The sequence below is a fragment of the Myxocyprinus asiaticus genome, chromosome 37 (genome assembly GCF_019703515.2).
Source record: "Myxocyprinus asiaticus isolate MX2 ecotype Aquarium Trade chromosome 37, UBuf_Myxa_2, whole genome shotgun sequence".
Taxonomy (NCBI): domain Eukaryota; kingdom Metazoa; phylum Chordata; class Actinopteri; order Cypriniformes; family Catostomidae; genus Myxocyprinus; species Myxocyprinus asiaticus.
This window is the reverse complement of record NC_059380.1, coordinates 41,300,754-41,317,789: the sequence shown is the minus strand read 5'-3', so window position 1 is coordinate 41,317,789 and position 17,036 is coordinate 41,300,754.

Genomic DNA, 17,036 nt, shown 5'->3' with positions numbered 1-17,036 from the left:
ACAATTACAAAATAACTGTACACTAAAATACACTATAACTGTATAATAAACTACAATTACAAAATAACTGTACACTAAAATACGAAATAATTGTATAATAAACTACAATTACAAAATAACTGTACACTAAAATACACTATAACTGTATAATAAACTACAATTACAAAATAACTGTACACTAAAATACACTATAACTGTATAATAAACTACAATTACAAAATAACTGTACACTAAAATACGAAATAATTGTATAATAAACTACAATTACAATATAATTGTATAATAAACTACAATTACAATACAATTGTAAAATAAACTACAATTACAAAATAACTGTACACTAAAATACACTATAATTGTATAATAAACTACAATTACAATATAATTGTATAATAAACTACAATTACAATACAATTGTAAAATAAACTACAATTACAAAATAACTGTACACTAAAATACACTATAACTGTATAATAAACTACAATTACAAAATAACTGTACACTAAAATACACTATAACTGTATAATAAACTACAATTACAAAATAACTGTACACTAAAATACACTATAACTGTATAATAAACTACAATTACAAAATAACTGTACACTAAAATACGAAATAATTGTATAATAAACTACAATTACAAAATAGCTGTTCACTAAAATACAATATTATTGTCTAATAAACTACAATTTCAACATAGCTGTATAATAAACTACAATTACAATATAATTGTATAATAAATAATAAGTGCAATATAACCGTATAATAAACTACAAGTACAATATAATTGTATAAATATTACAATATAATTTTACTATAAATTACAATATAACTGCATAATACACTACAATTGCAATATAATTGTAAAATAAACTACAATTACAAAATATCTGTACACTAAAATACAATATAATTGTATAATAAACTACAGCTACAATATAATTGTATAATAAACTACAGCTACAATATAATTGTATAATAAATTAATAAGTGCAAGATAATTTTATAATGAACTACAATTACAATGTAATTGTATAATAAACTAAAATTAAAATATAATAGTGTAATTAACTACAATTACAATATAATAGTGTAATAAACTACAATTACAATATAATTGCAGAATAAATTGGGCTGTAACCACACAACTGTATGAAATAACCCCTAATAGTACCCCATATGTTGTGTGTATAATAATTTGTTTATCATTCATATTGAAAAATGAAATGTATTATTAAAAACTACACTCACAGCAGCTTTATGAAACTTTTTCACTTCAATTTAAATTAGAATTTTGTTTCCTGTTTTCTATCTCAGTTCCAGGAATTGAATCTAAATTTTAAAGACATTCTTAAATCAGCTGTGAACAGCTCTGCTGATCACATCATTATGAGCTTAATCATCTCACCGATGGTCTCCAGTGACTGTAAGTCATGTTTTTCTCAAAGATCCGAGTAATCATGTGTTTCTGAACATTAATTAACATCAACGAGCCAATGCTGCGGGGAGACAAGAACCAGCAGGCACTGGGGCAGTTCGCGTCCATTCCCAACATGCACCTGCTCACCTCCATCGACCACATAAACGCCCACTGAGTCAGTGTCACGACCGCTGTGTGTGTTTGCGGATGTTTCACATGTATTTGTGTGTGCTGTGATGTTTTGCAGCAACATGATGGACCGCTTCATATGTGTGTGTTTCAGTTTGGGATCAAGCAAAGAGGAGTATGTTCAACTGACTCTGGCATGAATCCACCACATACCTGTCATACACTGAAGAGACGTCGTATGAGAATTCACTCCTCGTGCAGCAGACGGGAGCGCTGGCACTCACACACGTCATGTGCAGTCTGACGCCCAACACCAGGTATCACACACACCTCACCTGAACATTCCTCCACATGCTCAGGTGTTTTAACTACATTATTCCACATATAAAAATATAAATCTGATGGGGGCATGGCGACGTCTGTGGAGAGCGAGGCCAAGAGAGTGAGTGCAGTAAAGGTTGGCACCTGTGGGAAATCACCTCTAACAGCTGTTTTGTGTTTGCAGTGAGAGCTGAGAGTGGGGAGCGTTCTGCTGAAAGCAAAAAGTTTGTGTGGAAAATAAAAACACATGCTGAATTGTTACCCGTCTCCCACTTCCTCCTTGAGAGAGCTGCAAGAACCTTGTCAAAGTGTGTGGAGTTTTGCTCTCAGGTCAAGAACGTATTGAATTGGGGGGAAAATGGACGCCATGCAGACGTGTGAGCGACGAGCTCTGCGCACTTTGCTGAATTTTCGATTTTTCTCATGTTATAATCTGGTGAAATTTGATACACCCAGTTACACATTTGTCCTTTGTTGCAAAACATGGCAAAGAAGTCAAAATCCTCGGGCTCTGGAGATATTAAAAGACACTTACTTGTTCAGGATGAAAGCCCCGACAGGCCTACAGACCGGGGACTCGATTTGGATGGCGCGGCGGGAGAGGACATCCAGCGTCAGTTGTCCAACATGTTGGTGATGTTGACGAAGATTCTTGCTGACTTGGAGGATCTCGCTGTAATACATCGATCGATTACAGCGATGGAAATAAAATTCTCTGAGTTAGGTACAAGAGTGTCTGATGTTGAAAAACGAATCGATTTTCTGGAATCTACGGAGAGGGAATTATCCGCTAATCCGCCCGCGACCAAAGTTGATTTGGAACATCTCCTTGAAAAGCTTGAAGATCTTGAAAATAGAAACCGCAGGAATAACATACGAATTGTTGGAATTCCTGAGCATGAGGAGGGCAGAGATATGGTGAAATTCCTGGACGAGCTCTTCCCGAGTCTGCTCGACATAACAGGCCACAAGCTGGAAATCAAGCGAGCTCACAGAGTGCCAGCTCACAGATCTGCTGAGGGAGATAGGCCCAGATCGATTCTGGCCAGATTTCTGAGATCATCCGATAAAGATCTTGTGTTGCGCCAGGCGAGGAATAAAGAGAAGCTTTCTTGGAAGAACCATAATGTTTTCTTGTTCCCAGACTTTGCGAGTTCAACAAGAGAGAAACGCGATCGGTTCAAGGAATGTAAGAAACTCTTACATCAGAAAAAGATCTCGTTTGCTCTGATGTTTCCTGCCAAACTGAGAATAGAAACGAAAAACGGTCGCAAAGTATTCACATGTCCCAATCTGGCAATGTCTTTATAGAATCAATGTCTGAGTAAACCGTTGGATGTTTCTCATGTGAGTGGGCCTGACTTGCTGTACCTAACTCTTGAGGAAGCTGGGTGAAATTTAGGGTTTTTTGCGTTGGCTCCGCCGAGCGGCTGGAGCTTGTTTTGTGAATAACACTTTTCCTTAAAGAAACTTTTGCATTGATGGAAGATTACATTTGCATTGAAGTTCCCGGCCAGTTTGAAAGTGGACACTACGGATGACCGCAAAATATTTACATGCTCACACAAAGGATGTCTTTTATAAAGCTGACAGATTGTATAAGTCATGGTATTTACTTTTATGCAGCCTCTGAGTGAATTGACTTGACCATCCGGGGAACCGGGATGCCGGTTTTGTTTCTTTTTGTATTGGTCCGCCTAGCGGCTGGAGCTTGTTCTGTTGAATAACACTCCTTTGGAACAGCTGTGGATTAATCTGTTCGTTCTTTCGTGCTTATTCCTCCTGCTGGCTGTAGTTTGTTTTGAGTTTTTTTATTTTTTTTTATGGGACATTGGAATGATTACGTCATCCACTGAACTCATAACAGCTGGCTCACTGAACATTCGTTTGTCTGTCCGAGGAATCTTAACTGTTTTATATCAGCTGGAATTTGTTTTGTGGAAGAACACACCTTTGAGACAGTTCTGTGAATGAATCTACACATTTTTTGTGTTCATTCTTACTATTAACTGGGTTTATTTCACAAAGTATTTTCTGTATGTAATTTTGCCTCACAAATTTGTGAGGCAAAATTGAGCAATCCGATGGCAAAGTTGTCGTGGGGACTCGTGGGCGTTCATGGACTCTTTGAGTTTAAAGGGATTGTTGCCGGTTGGCGCTGTCGTGCGCGGGGTTAATGCGCACGTTTTTCTTTTTTCTGTTTGTTTTGTTCCGGGGATGTTTGGGGGTTGATTGTTTCGCTAATGGGGAATGTGGTCTTCATAATTTTGTTTTTCACACACAATATTTTATTTTTATTATATCAAAATGTCAAATGTTAATATGAATAAGTTGTCTCTCTCCACATGGAATGTGAATGGGTTGGGGCACCCCATAAAAAGAAGGAAGGTTATTACTTTTCTTAAATGTAAGAAATATGATATAGTGTTTCTTCAAGAAACACATCTCTCCCTGCAGGAAGCTGAAAAATTTGGGAAGATATGGGGTGGACATGTTTTCTTTAGTGTTGGCTCAAGTAAGAGCAAGGGAGTCATTATATTGATAAATAAACATCTACAATTCAAATTTCTCAAACAGATTAAAGATAAATTAGGAAGAGTAATTATTGTTTTAGCTGAAATTCAAGGGCAAAGTCTGATTTTGGCTAATATTTACGCACCTAACGTTGATGATCAGGGCTTTTTTATAGATCTTGAAGGGATGTTGCAAACCGCTGGCACCCCTCATGATATAATATTGGGAGGAGACTTTAATCTTTTGATGACTCAGTTCTTGATCACAGTGAAGCTGAAGTGTGTAAACCCCCAAGAGCAACACTGACGCTTCACAGGATGTGTAAAAATCTTGGTCTTTCGGATATTTGGAGACTTTTGAACCCATCCGGTAGGGACTATACATTTTTTTCATCAGTCCATTAGATTTATTCTAGAATAGATTTTTTTTTTGATATCCAAATCCCTAATTTCATCTGTTGTTGATTGCTCAATTGGAAATATTTTAGTCTCAGATCATGCCCTGGTGTGTTTAGAGAAATCATATAGTTGGCGCCTTAATATATCCCTTTTACAAAATCCTGATTTTCAACAAATGTTAAAGACTGAAATCAATGTTTATATGGAGACCAACTGGTCCTCAGTATCCTCTGTGGGCTTGGCTTGGGAGGCATTTAAGGCGGTTCTTAGGGGTCGGATCATACAGTATGCCTCGTTCACCAAAAAATCCAATGCACGAGAACTTGTGGAGTTGGAAGGAAATATTAAAAGTGCAGAGGCAGAGCTGAAGTGCCGTATGTCAGCTGATGGCCTCAGAGAATTGACCCGATTGAAATATAGATATAATACTCTTTTGGCACAGAAAGTGGAGTTTTGGTTATTCAGGGCAAGACAGTCATATTTTGAGTCGGGGGACAAAGCAGGGAAGCTTTTGGCTAGATATATAATGCAGAGAGAGTCTCTTTCTATCATTCCCTCAGTGAAATCTGCTGGTGGTGAAATATTTACCTTGGCCATTGATATTAATAATGCCTTTAAAGAATTCTATATTGATCTTTATAGTTCCACATCTTCATCTGCTGATGAAGATATTAGAAACTTTGTGGAACCATTAGATCTTCCTAAACTGACGACTGAGCAAAAAAACTCTCTTGATTCTGAGATAACCTTGGAGGAGCTTAACGAGGTAATTAAGTTTCTACCTACTGGCAAGGCTCCGGGGCCAGATGGTTTTGCCGCAGAATTTTTTAGATCCTATGGTACAGAACTGGCCCCACTTTTGTTAGAAGTTTATACTGGGGCAGTGGTAGCTCAGCGGTTAAGGCTCTGGGTTCCTGATCAGAAGGTTGGTGGTTCAAGCCCCAGCACTACCAAGATGCCACTGTTGGGCTCTTGAGCAAGGCCCTTGACCTTATCTGCTCCAGGGGTGCTGTATCATGGCTGACCCTGCACTCTGACCCCAGCCTAGCTGGGATATGTGAAAAAGAAGAATTTCACTGTATATGTATAATGTGTGATAATTAAAGAAAATTATAATTAAATTATTATAATGAATCATTAAAGAAGGGAAAACTTCCTCCAACCATGACACAAGCCCGGATCGGTCTGATTCTTAAAAAGGACAAAGATCCAAGCGAGTGTAAAAGTTACCGTCCAATCTCCCTAATCCAACTAGATGTAAAAATATTGTCAAAAATTTTGGCTAACCGATTAAGTAAGGTTATGATATCTCTTATACATATAGATCAGGTGGGATTTATTCAGGGCCGTAGCTCTTCTGATAACATCAGGCGTCTCATCAATATCATGTGGTCAGTGGCGAATGAACAATCTCCGGTCACTGCCATCTCACTTGACGCCGAAAAGGCATTTGATATGGTAGAATGGGATTATCTTTTTAAGATTTTTGAAATGTATGGGTTCAGGAGTACATTTATTGGTTGGATTAAGTTACTTTATAGACACCCTGTAGCAGCGGTACAAACAAATGGATTAATTTCAGATTATTTTACTCTGGATAGGGGCACTCGACAGGGTTGCCCACTTTCCACGTTATTGTTCTGTGTTGCCCTGGAACCATTAGGAGCTGCGATAAGAAAGGAGGATGATTTTACAGGGGTGACAGCGGGAGGTACGGCGCATAAGCTTCTGCTTTACGCAGATGATATTTTATTATTTGTCTCTGAACCTACTAGATCTGTGCCTTGCCTCCACAGAATTATTAATTCCTTTTCCAAGTTCTCAGGATACAAAGTCAATTGGTCTAAATCCAAAGCTTTGGTGCTGACAGCATACTGCCCAGAAACGGCTTTCCAGCCGGGCGCCTTCCAGTGGCCCAAACAGGGCATTAAGTATTTGGGGATTTTATTCCCAGCAAATTTGTCTGATTTAGTTAGAGTTAATTTTGACCCTTTAATAAAAAGGTTTTCGAGCGATGTCAGCAGGTGGGCTTCATTACATTTATCGATGATTGGAAAGGTTAATGTTATTAAAATGAATTGTATACCAAAATTCAACTACCTGCTTCAGTCTCTCCCTGTAGATGTCCCCCTCTCTTATTTCAAGCAATTTGATAGCATAGCGAAGTCCTTTATTTGGAATGGTAAGCGCCCCAGGTTAAATTTCAATAAGTTACATAGGCCAATTGACAAAGGAGGGCTAGGCCTACCCACTGGATCCGTTTTATTATTATGCGTTCGGTCTTAGACATTTGGCTCATTGGTCGCTTCCACCTGAGAGAGCCCCTCCCTGGTTTTGTATTGAAAAGGAAGTTCTTGCCCCTATCTCGCCACTGCATAGCCTTTCAATTAAACTAGCTGGAGAGGTTAAGTCGCATCCCGTTATTTTGCATTTGCACTCGATATGGACAAAAGTGTCCAGAGTGTTTAATTCTGATATTTATTTAAATGTTGCCTCGAGCATATGGCAGAACCCTAAACTATGTATTAATAAGTCCCCTTTTTGATGGTCAGATTGGATTGTGAGGGGGGTTAATGCACTTGGTGACCTATATGAGGGTGGAGTATTGAGATCTTTTGAAAATTTGGTTCAACATTTTGACATTCCCAGATCTCAGTTTTATAAGTATTTTCAGCTTCGCCACCTACTCTGCACTATTTTTGGGAGTGGCACGCACCCCCCCAAAGCGGCAGGTGCTTTGGGAGAGGTGATTGCTGCTTTTGGAAAAGGCCATGAAGCATCAGTGTATTACTTCCTACTAATTCAAAATCTGGGGGATGGAGCCTTGACTTCTCTCAAGAGAGTATGGGAAAAAGATTTGAATTTGGTATTGGAGGATGGAGTGTGGACTAAGATTCTTAAAAATGTCAAGTCTGTATCTAGAGATGCAAGGGTTCGCCTTATGCAATTTAAGATTTTACATAGATTTTATTGGACCCCCTCTAGATTATATAGGCTTGGTCTTAAAGACACACCCACTTGCTGGCGATGCCAGTCAAAAGTTGGAGACACTACCCATGTCTTTTGGGGGTGTGTTAAGATCCAGGAGTTTTGGTTGAGGGTTCAGAGATATTTGTGCAACGTTTTGACACTCAGGTTTTGCTTTGTCCCAGACTCTGTATTTTGGGTGATGGAGCGGTCATGCATTTAGGGGACAATCATATAAAAAACTGGGTTATGACCAGTCTCATGATCGGCAGGCAAGTAATTTTAAGGGGTTGGAAGTCAAATGGAGCACCCTCTTCTTCGGAGTGGTGTGTGGAAATGGGGAGGGTAGCTGCATTTGAAGAGGCGGTAAGTAGAAGGCTGGGGTTGAGGGACTTATTTGCTAAAAACTGGGGCAAATATTTAGTATTTTTGGGGGAATCTCGGGGAGGGGATGTGGTGAGTGTAGTTTAATCATGTATGTTTATTATTTTTTTTTATTTGTGTGTATATATATATATATATATATATATATATATATATATATATATATATATATATAATATATTTTATTTTATGTAAGTGTATGTATGTGTATCTGTGTATGTATGTACACTATATTGCCAGAAGTATTCGCTTACCCATCCAAATAATTGAATTCAGGTGTTCCAATCACTTCCATGGCCACAGGTGTATAAAATGAAGCACCTAGGCAAGCAGACTGCTTCTACAAACATTTGTGAAAGAATGGGCCGCTCTCAGGAGCTCAGTGAATTCCAGCGTGGTACTGTGATAGGATGCCACCTGTGCAACAAGTCCAGTCGTGAAATTTCCTTGCTACTAAATATTCCACAGTCAACTGTCAGTGGTATTATAACAAAGTGGAAGCGATTGGGAATGACAGCAACTCAGCCACGAAGTGGTAGGCCACGTAAAATGACAGAGCGGGGTCAGCGGATGCTGAGGCGCATAGTGCGCAGAGGTCGCCAACTTTCTGCAGAGCCAATCACTACAGACCTCCAAAGTTCATGTGGCCTTCAGATTAGCTCAAGAACAGTACGTAGTGAGCTTCATGGAATGGGTTTCCATGGCCGAGCAGCTGCATCCAAGCCATACATCACCAAGTGCAATGCAAAGCGTCGGATGCAGTGGTGTAAAGCACGCCGCCACTGGACTCTAGAGCAGTGGAGACACGTTCTCTGGAGTGACAAATCACGCTTCTCCATCTGGCAATCTGATGGACGAGTCTGGGTTTGGCGGTTGCCAGGAGAACGGTACTTGTCTGACTGCATTGTGCCAACTGTGAAGTTTGGTGGAGGGGGGATTATGGTGTGGGGTTGTTTTTCAGGAGCTGGGCTTGGCCCCTTAGTTCCAGTGAAAGGAACTCTGAATGCTTCAGCATACCAAGAGATTTTGGACAATTCCATGCTCCCAACTTTGTGGGAACAGTTTGGGGATGGCCCCTTCCTGTTCCAACATGACTGCGCACCAGTGCACAAAGCAAGGTCCATAAAGACATGGATGAGCGAGTTTGGTGTGGAAGAACTTGACTGGCCTGCACAGAGTCCTGACCTCAACCCGATAGAGCACCTTTGGGATGAATTAGAGCGAAGACTGCAAGCCAGGCCTTCTCGTCCAACATCAGTGTCTGACCTCACAAATGCACTTCTGGAAGAATGGTCAAAAATTCCCATAAACACACTCCTAAACCTTGTGGAAAGCCTTCCCAGAAGAGTTGAAGCTGTTATAGCTGCAAAGGGTGGGTTGACGTCATATTAAACCCTATGGATTAAGAATGGGATGTCACTTAAGTTCATATGTGTCTAAAGGCAGATGAGCGAATACTTTTGGCAATATAGTGTATGTGTTGAGTTTTTTTCACTGTTATATGCACATGAATCAATAAAATGTTAATTACAAAAAAAAAGAACGTATTGAATTTAGTTTTGCTGTTTGAAGGTCCCTCCTCCCAATTTTCCTGTAGGACGTCGAGCACACCGTGCGGTCGATGCCCATACAATAATTTAAATGGGGAGAACCCTGTGGAGACCTCTCATACTACAAATAATAGGGGCTCGAGCCACTTGTCCCAATTTCGAGCATCTTTGTGCAAGAACTTACAAATCATATTCTTTAGTGTCTGATTAAATCGTTCGACCAAGCCGTCTGTTTTGGGGCTGGTCCGAATCGATTTAATCCCCAGTAATTCATACAGTTTGTGTAGTGTAAGTGACATAAACGTTGTGCCCTGATCAGTGAGGATTTCTTTCTGAATCCCCACTCGGGAGATAATTCTGAAGAGTGCCTCCGCAACACTATGTGCTGAGATGTTGTGCAGAGGCACTGCTTCCAGATATCACATTGCGTAGTCCACCAGAACCAACACAAAGTGATGCCCACATGCTGTACTCTGTAATGGCCTGACGAGGTCCATGCCAATTCGTTCAAAGGGGACCTCGATCAAGGGAAGGGGGCGTAATGGCACTCTTGGGGTGGCTGGCGGATTCACCAGCTGACATTAACGGCATGCCGCACACCACCTGCATCCCTGCGAATTGTCCAGCCAATAAGTGACCCGCCATTGGATAATAGTGAACTGTCTGGAATAACATTTCCCGACGGCTCTTCGGTACTAACAATTGGGTTGTATCCTGAGTGTCCTGTGTCACACGATGCAATCGATCCTTGATAATTGAATGAAATGGATATGCGAATGCAATGTCTGGCTGGAGACATTGACCATCAATCACTTTCACTTGACCAAAGTAGTGCCTTACCTTCACCCGCCGGCTTGTATCCAAAGCCTCGGATTGAATCAAGCTTTGGTGAATGGAGGTTTGATCACAACCTGAATCCACCAAGGCTTGATATATACCCCCCTTTATACTCAAAGGTATCCGATATGCTCCTGCTCTATCGGGGACAGCCTGTGGCACGTTGGGGACCCAGACCAATGTCTCCACCTTCATCGTGGGGCATTGGTCCTGGAAATGCCCAGGACCCCCGCAGCTCCAGCAGACCAGCCCAGACTTCATGTCCACACCTGCAGCAGCGGATTCACCGGCCTGTGGGGGAGAGCGGAGAGGGTTAGGCGAAGCCAGCGGGATGAGCGGCCCACTGGACCGGGGGACTGGTTTTGGGGAAGGAATTCCCCATTTCCGGGAACAGGAACAGGATAAGGGGAGGGGGAGGGAATGGAGAAAGAGGGGGAGAGAGAGAGAGAGAGATAAAGAGAGAGAGAGAGAAAATGGCTCACCGTCCCCTGGATACACTGCTATATGGTCCTCAGCCAACTGGATCGCCTCCTCCAGCAACGCCGGACGGTGACAATGGACCCACTCCGCCATTCCCTTTGGCAGCCAGGAGACAAACTGCTCCAGCAGGTGTCGCAGATCTGTTGTGCGAAGGCAAATGGGTGGCCGACCTCACTCAGCGTCAGTGTGCGGAAACGCTGGCGGTGCTATTCTGGGCTGCGGCCGACCCATTGCAGGATGGCTTTCTTCAAATCAGAATATCGATATAGGTTGGCAACCGGAAGCTGTTGTGCAGCAAGTTGGGCTTCCCCAGACAGCAGCGGTAGCAGATGGACCGCCCACTGTGAACGCGGCCACTTCAGGACTCTGGCCGTGTGCTCAAAGAGCTCCAGGAAGGCCTCTGGGTTGTCCTGTGGTGTCATCTTCATGAGCATCACATGGGGTCCTGCTGCTGCTGGGGTAACAGCTGAAGTCCCCTCCTGGGGCATCAAGCTCCTCAACACCCGCCGGTCCTCCACTCGGGCCTGGAGGAGTACATCGAAATGCTTCTCCTGCTCCATCTGCAGCTCCATGAGGGCCTGATATTGTGCTTGTTGGATGCTGGTGAGGGACTTGAAGACTCCTTCCAACGGCAAGGAAGTCATGGCAGTGTATCCTTCCTCCTTCCCGGGTTTCAGCACCACTGTGACAAGGTTCTTGCAACTCTCTCAAGGAGGATGCGGGAGACGGGTAACAATTCAACGTGTTTTTATTTTCCACACAAACTTTTTGCTCGGCCACGCCCCCATCATCACACTGATGTTGTATTTTGATTTGGGTGACAATTGAAGGAATAATTGTTGCTAACCTTGTTTTTTTTACACAATTTTAATGTTTAAAGTTCTTCAACCTGTAACAGTACAGTTTATTTGTACATCACAGCAATTATTGTGTCATATGATAAAATCATTGAATTCAGAGTTTGTAGTATTGAGTGTTTGGAAGGTTTCACATGTGTCTCATGTCTGTCTCATATAGAAGGATCTTCAGATTACAGGCGGACTTTCAGATTGAGAATAAAGACAACCCTGAGTACACGGGTAAGTTAACGGTTATTAAACTGTTGTTCACCAAAAGACTATTAGAACAAAACTCTGCAGGATTTGATACTGTAGCTTATGCGCTGTAAAAATGTTTCCTGAATGTGTGTGAAATCTGATGTTTTCATTAAAGATTTTGTTGTTGAAAAAATCTATTACAAAGATGAACAGTAGTATTGAAAAAAAAAATCGTCAGTTTGTACGTTCATGATGGAAATAATAAATATTTGTGTGCATTTTTGTGTTTATTTACATGGAAAATAATACAAATTATAGAAAACCTACTGTCCTGCCATGCATTGGCCGCAGCCCCGAACAACATCGTCAGCAGTTCTGCTCCCTCAGCCTGAATGATGCATTAGCCCAGCAGCTCCGTGATGCCTGCCGAAGATGGGTGCTGGCCAAGGAAGGCCCCGACGTGGAATATGTCATCGAGCTGATGGTGCTGGAGCAGCTAACTTTTCGCCTGCCCAGAAGAACCGCAGAATGGGTCCAGTGCCATCGCCCCACATTTGTGGATGACGCCGTCCAGCTGGCCAAAGCCCACATGGCAGCCTATCTGGAAGCCAGCGAGCAACAGTCCAACACTCTCTCTCTCTCTCTCTCTCTCTCTCTCTCTCTCACTTCTCCTCCTCTTGTCCCTCCCTCTCCTCCCTCTCCTCCCTCTCCTCCCTCTCACTCTATACCCACTCCCCAGAATGGTTCCACCCAAACCGGCGTCCTGCCTTCACGGGCTGCACTGTGTGCCAGCCCCCTCCTCTACCCCTCTCCGTCACCCTTCCCAGGTTGATGTCTCCACCACCACGAGTGCAGCCGGGAAGCCTAGGCCGGTCTGCCGGAGTTGCAGGGAACCAAGACACGTCCAAAGCCGGTGTCCAGTAAAGGAGGCGGAGACATGGATCCAAGTACCTGACACGCTACAGACTGCCCCCAATCGAGCAGGGACATACTGTATACTGATAAAAATGAAGGGGCATATACACCAAGCCCTGGTGGATTCGGGCTGTAATCAAATCTCGATCCACCATGGCTTGGTTCATGACGGGGCTTTGGGTACAAAACACAAGGTGATGGTGAGGTGCGTGCATGGGGATGTTCACAAATATATGGTAGTGACTACCGTTATTCAATTTTGAGGAGTAAAACATAGACTGGAGGCCATGGTTAATTCCCGCCTCACCCATCCACTGATTCTGGGAACCAATTGGCCAGGGTTTAAAACATTATTATAAGCATTATGTGTGGATGGGTCCTGCAAACCAAAATTTCGATGTGTGTCGTGTGACATAATGGCTGGGGAGGTGGAGCCGGGGCCATCCACGTCTGCTCAGCATCAGAATGATGCAGGAGGGAAATCCTCTGGCATTCCCATCTTTAGGGATTTCCCGGAGGGGGATTTCCCTATAGATCCTTAGGCATGCCTTTGACCAAGTGAGAGTAATCAATGGCCAGCAGCTCCAGCCTGACGTCACTCTCACATATCCATATTTTTCAATTATTAGGGACCGGTTGTATTGAGTGCTGCAGGACACTCAAACCCATGTAAATACAACCCAGTTATTAGTCCCGAGGAGCAGTCGGGAAACACTTTTCCAGGCGGCTCACCACAATCCTATGGCGGGTCACTTAGGACAGAAGAGAACACTGCACCGTTTAATGGCCCACTTTTATTGTCCGGGCATTCGCGGGGATGTATGCAGAGGGTGTGCGGCATGCCGTGAATATCAGTTAGTAAATCCACTGGCCATCCCAAGAGCGCCATTGTGCCCGCTACATTAATCGAGGCCCCCTTTGAAAGAATTGTTATGGACCTCATCGGGCCATTAGAACGGTCAGCACGCAGACACCGGTTTGCATTAGTCTTGGTGGATTATGCAACGTGATATCCGGAAGCATTGCCTCTTCGCAACATCTCAGCAAGCAGTGTTGCGGAGGCACTCTTCAAAATGCTCTCCCGGATGGGGATTCTGAAAGAAATCCTCACCGACCAAGGCACAATGTTTATGTCATGTACACTACGCGAACTTTATGAATTGCTGGGGATTAAGTCGATTCGCACCAGTGTTTATCACCCGCAAACTGATGGACTGGTGGAACGATTTAATTGAACCCTGAAAAATATGATTTGCAAGTTCGTGCACGAAGATGCTAGGAATTGGGACAGGTGGTTGGAACTCCTATTATTTGCAGTCAGGGAGGTCCCGCAAGCCTCCACGGGGTTTCCCCCTTCAAGCTCCTGTACGGTCGTCAGCCCCACGGGGTGCTTGACATCATATGGGAAGCATGTGAGGACGGACATTCCCAAAGCAAAAATTTAATTCAATATGTCCTTGATCTTCGAGCAAAGCTACACTCACTGGGTCAGTTGTCACAACAAAATTTGCTCCAAGCTCAAGAGACACAAAGCTGGCTGTATAATAGGGGTACCCAGCTACGGGAATTTGCATCGGGAGACAAAGTACTTGTATTGTTCCCCAGCTTAAAATTACTCACCAAATGGCAAGGACCAACACAGTGAGTCGGGGAACTCGACTATGTGGTTAAATTAATGGATAAAGGCTGAGCACGTCAGATTTACCACCTCAACCTCATTAAATTATGGAGAGAGGCGGTCCTTGTGTCCATGGCGACGGTTGTTCCGGAGAGGGCGGAGCTCAGGCTGGAGGTGAAGTTCAAAGTCGATCCATTCACCCCGGTCCCTTGTGGAGACCACCTCTCACCATTTCAACTCACGGAGGTGGCCAGGTTACAAAAAGAATTCGCGGATGTATCCTCTCCTCTTCCCAGTCGTACTAACCTCATACAACACCATAACGAGACCCCACCGGGATTGATTGTGCGTAGTCGGCCATACCGTGTACCCGAGAACAAGAAAAAGGTGAATTGGGACGAATTAGAGGCGATGCTTGAAATGGGGGTAATAGAAGAATCGCACAGTAATTGGGCCAGCTCAGTTGTTCTTGTACCTAAGAGTGACTGGTCAGTCCGGTTCTGTGTTGATTACCGGAAAGTCAATGCAGTGTCTAAATTTGACCCGTACCCAATGTCCCGAACTGATGAACTGCTCGATCGGTTGGGTGCAGCTCAATTTTATTCGACACTGGATTTAACTAAGGGATATTGGCAGATCCCCTTAACTCCATTATCCCGAGAAAAAACTGCCTTTTCCACACCGTTCAGATTACACCAATTCGTCTCTCTTCCATTCGGTTTGTTCGGGGCTTCCGCCACGTTCCAGCGCCTCATGGATAGGATGCTGCGTATGACGCCGCCTATTTAGATAACATCATTATATACAGTAATGATTGGCGGAGGCATATGCAGCGTCATAACTGCTGGATGAAGTCATCCGTGCCCTGGTCAGCATCCAGGAGACCCACCACCAAGGCCTCATCATGCAAGATTGGTGTCTCCAGGAGCTCCTGAGTTTGCTGAGATGGGTGGGGTTCACGGCAAACCCAAAAAAGTGCGCAATTGGACGGGTGGAAGTATGGTATCTGGGCTTCCACTTGGGTCATGGGCAGGTATGACCCCAAATTGATAAGACTGCAGCAATAGCAGCCTGCCCATGTCCCAAGTCCAAAAAGGAGGTGAGACAGTTCATGGGGCTGGCTGACTATTACAGAAGGTTTGTGCCTAATTTTTCTGATGTCACCAGCCTCTTAACTGATCTCACTAAAAAAGGGCACCAGATCTGGTCCAGTGGACAGAGGCATGCTAACCGGCTTTCACGAGAGTGAAATCTGCACTCTGTGGCGGGTCACTTTTACATGCTCCTAACTTCTCTCTCCCATTTATTTTACAGACGGATGCATCAGAGAGGGGGTTGGGGGCCGTGCTCTCGCAGGAGGTAGTGGAGCGCCCCGTGCTGTACATTAGACATAAGCTCTCTTTGAGAGAGACTAAGTACAGCACCATCGAGAAAGAGTGCCTTGCCATCAAGTGTGTGGTCCTAACCCTCCGCTACTACCTGCTGGGGCGGGCCTTCATCCTCCACTCAAATCACGCCCCGCTTCGGTGGCTTCACCACCTGGCACTTCAGCCCTTATTTCCTCTCCAGGAATGGGGGAATTGTAGATTACTCAAAGACTGAGTTTGTTAGACTGAAAAACCATTAAAACTTGACTTACCTGGACTGCTACCCCACTTTCCACTACCTTCCTTATTCCTGAAACCTTCTACAACAATATGTCAAAGAATTCAAAATCCCTGGGCTCTGGAGACATTAAAAGACATTTACGTTGCAGACCAGGGACTCAGTTTGGACAGTGCGGTGAAAGAGATTCAGCGTTAACTGTTGAACATGTCGGCAATGCTGGTGAAAGTCGTTGCTGACTTGGAGGATCTTGCTGTAATACGTTGATAGATCACTGCCATGGAGACGAAATTCACTGAGATGGTTACAAGAGTGTCGAGCAAGCTCACAGAGTTCCAGCTCGGAGATCCACAGAGGGAGACAGGCCCCATTCAATTCTGGCCAAATTTCTGAGATCATCCGATAAAGATCTCGTGTTACGTGAGGCAAGGAGTAAAGGAAGGCTTTTTTGGAAGAACCACAGCATTTTCTTGTTCCCAGACTTTGCAAATTTGACAAGAGAGAAACGTAATCGATTCAAGGAATGCAAGAAACTCTTACATCAATGGAAGGTCGCTTTTGCACTGATGTTCCCGGCCAAATTAAGAATAGTTACTAAGGATGGCCGCAAAATATTTACATGTCCACAGCAAACGATGTCCTTCATAAAGTCAATGGAATGAGTAAGTCATTGTACGATGCACTCGATGCAGTCGAGTGGGCCTGACTCACTGAACATTCACTTATCTGTCCGAGGAAACTGGGCACCTTTTTTGTTTCTTTTTGTTCTGATTCCGCCAAGCGGCTGGAGTTTGTTTTGAGGAGGAACACACCTTTGGGACAGTTTGTGGATGAATCTGCACATTCTTTGTGCTTATG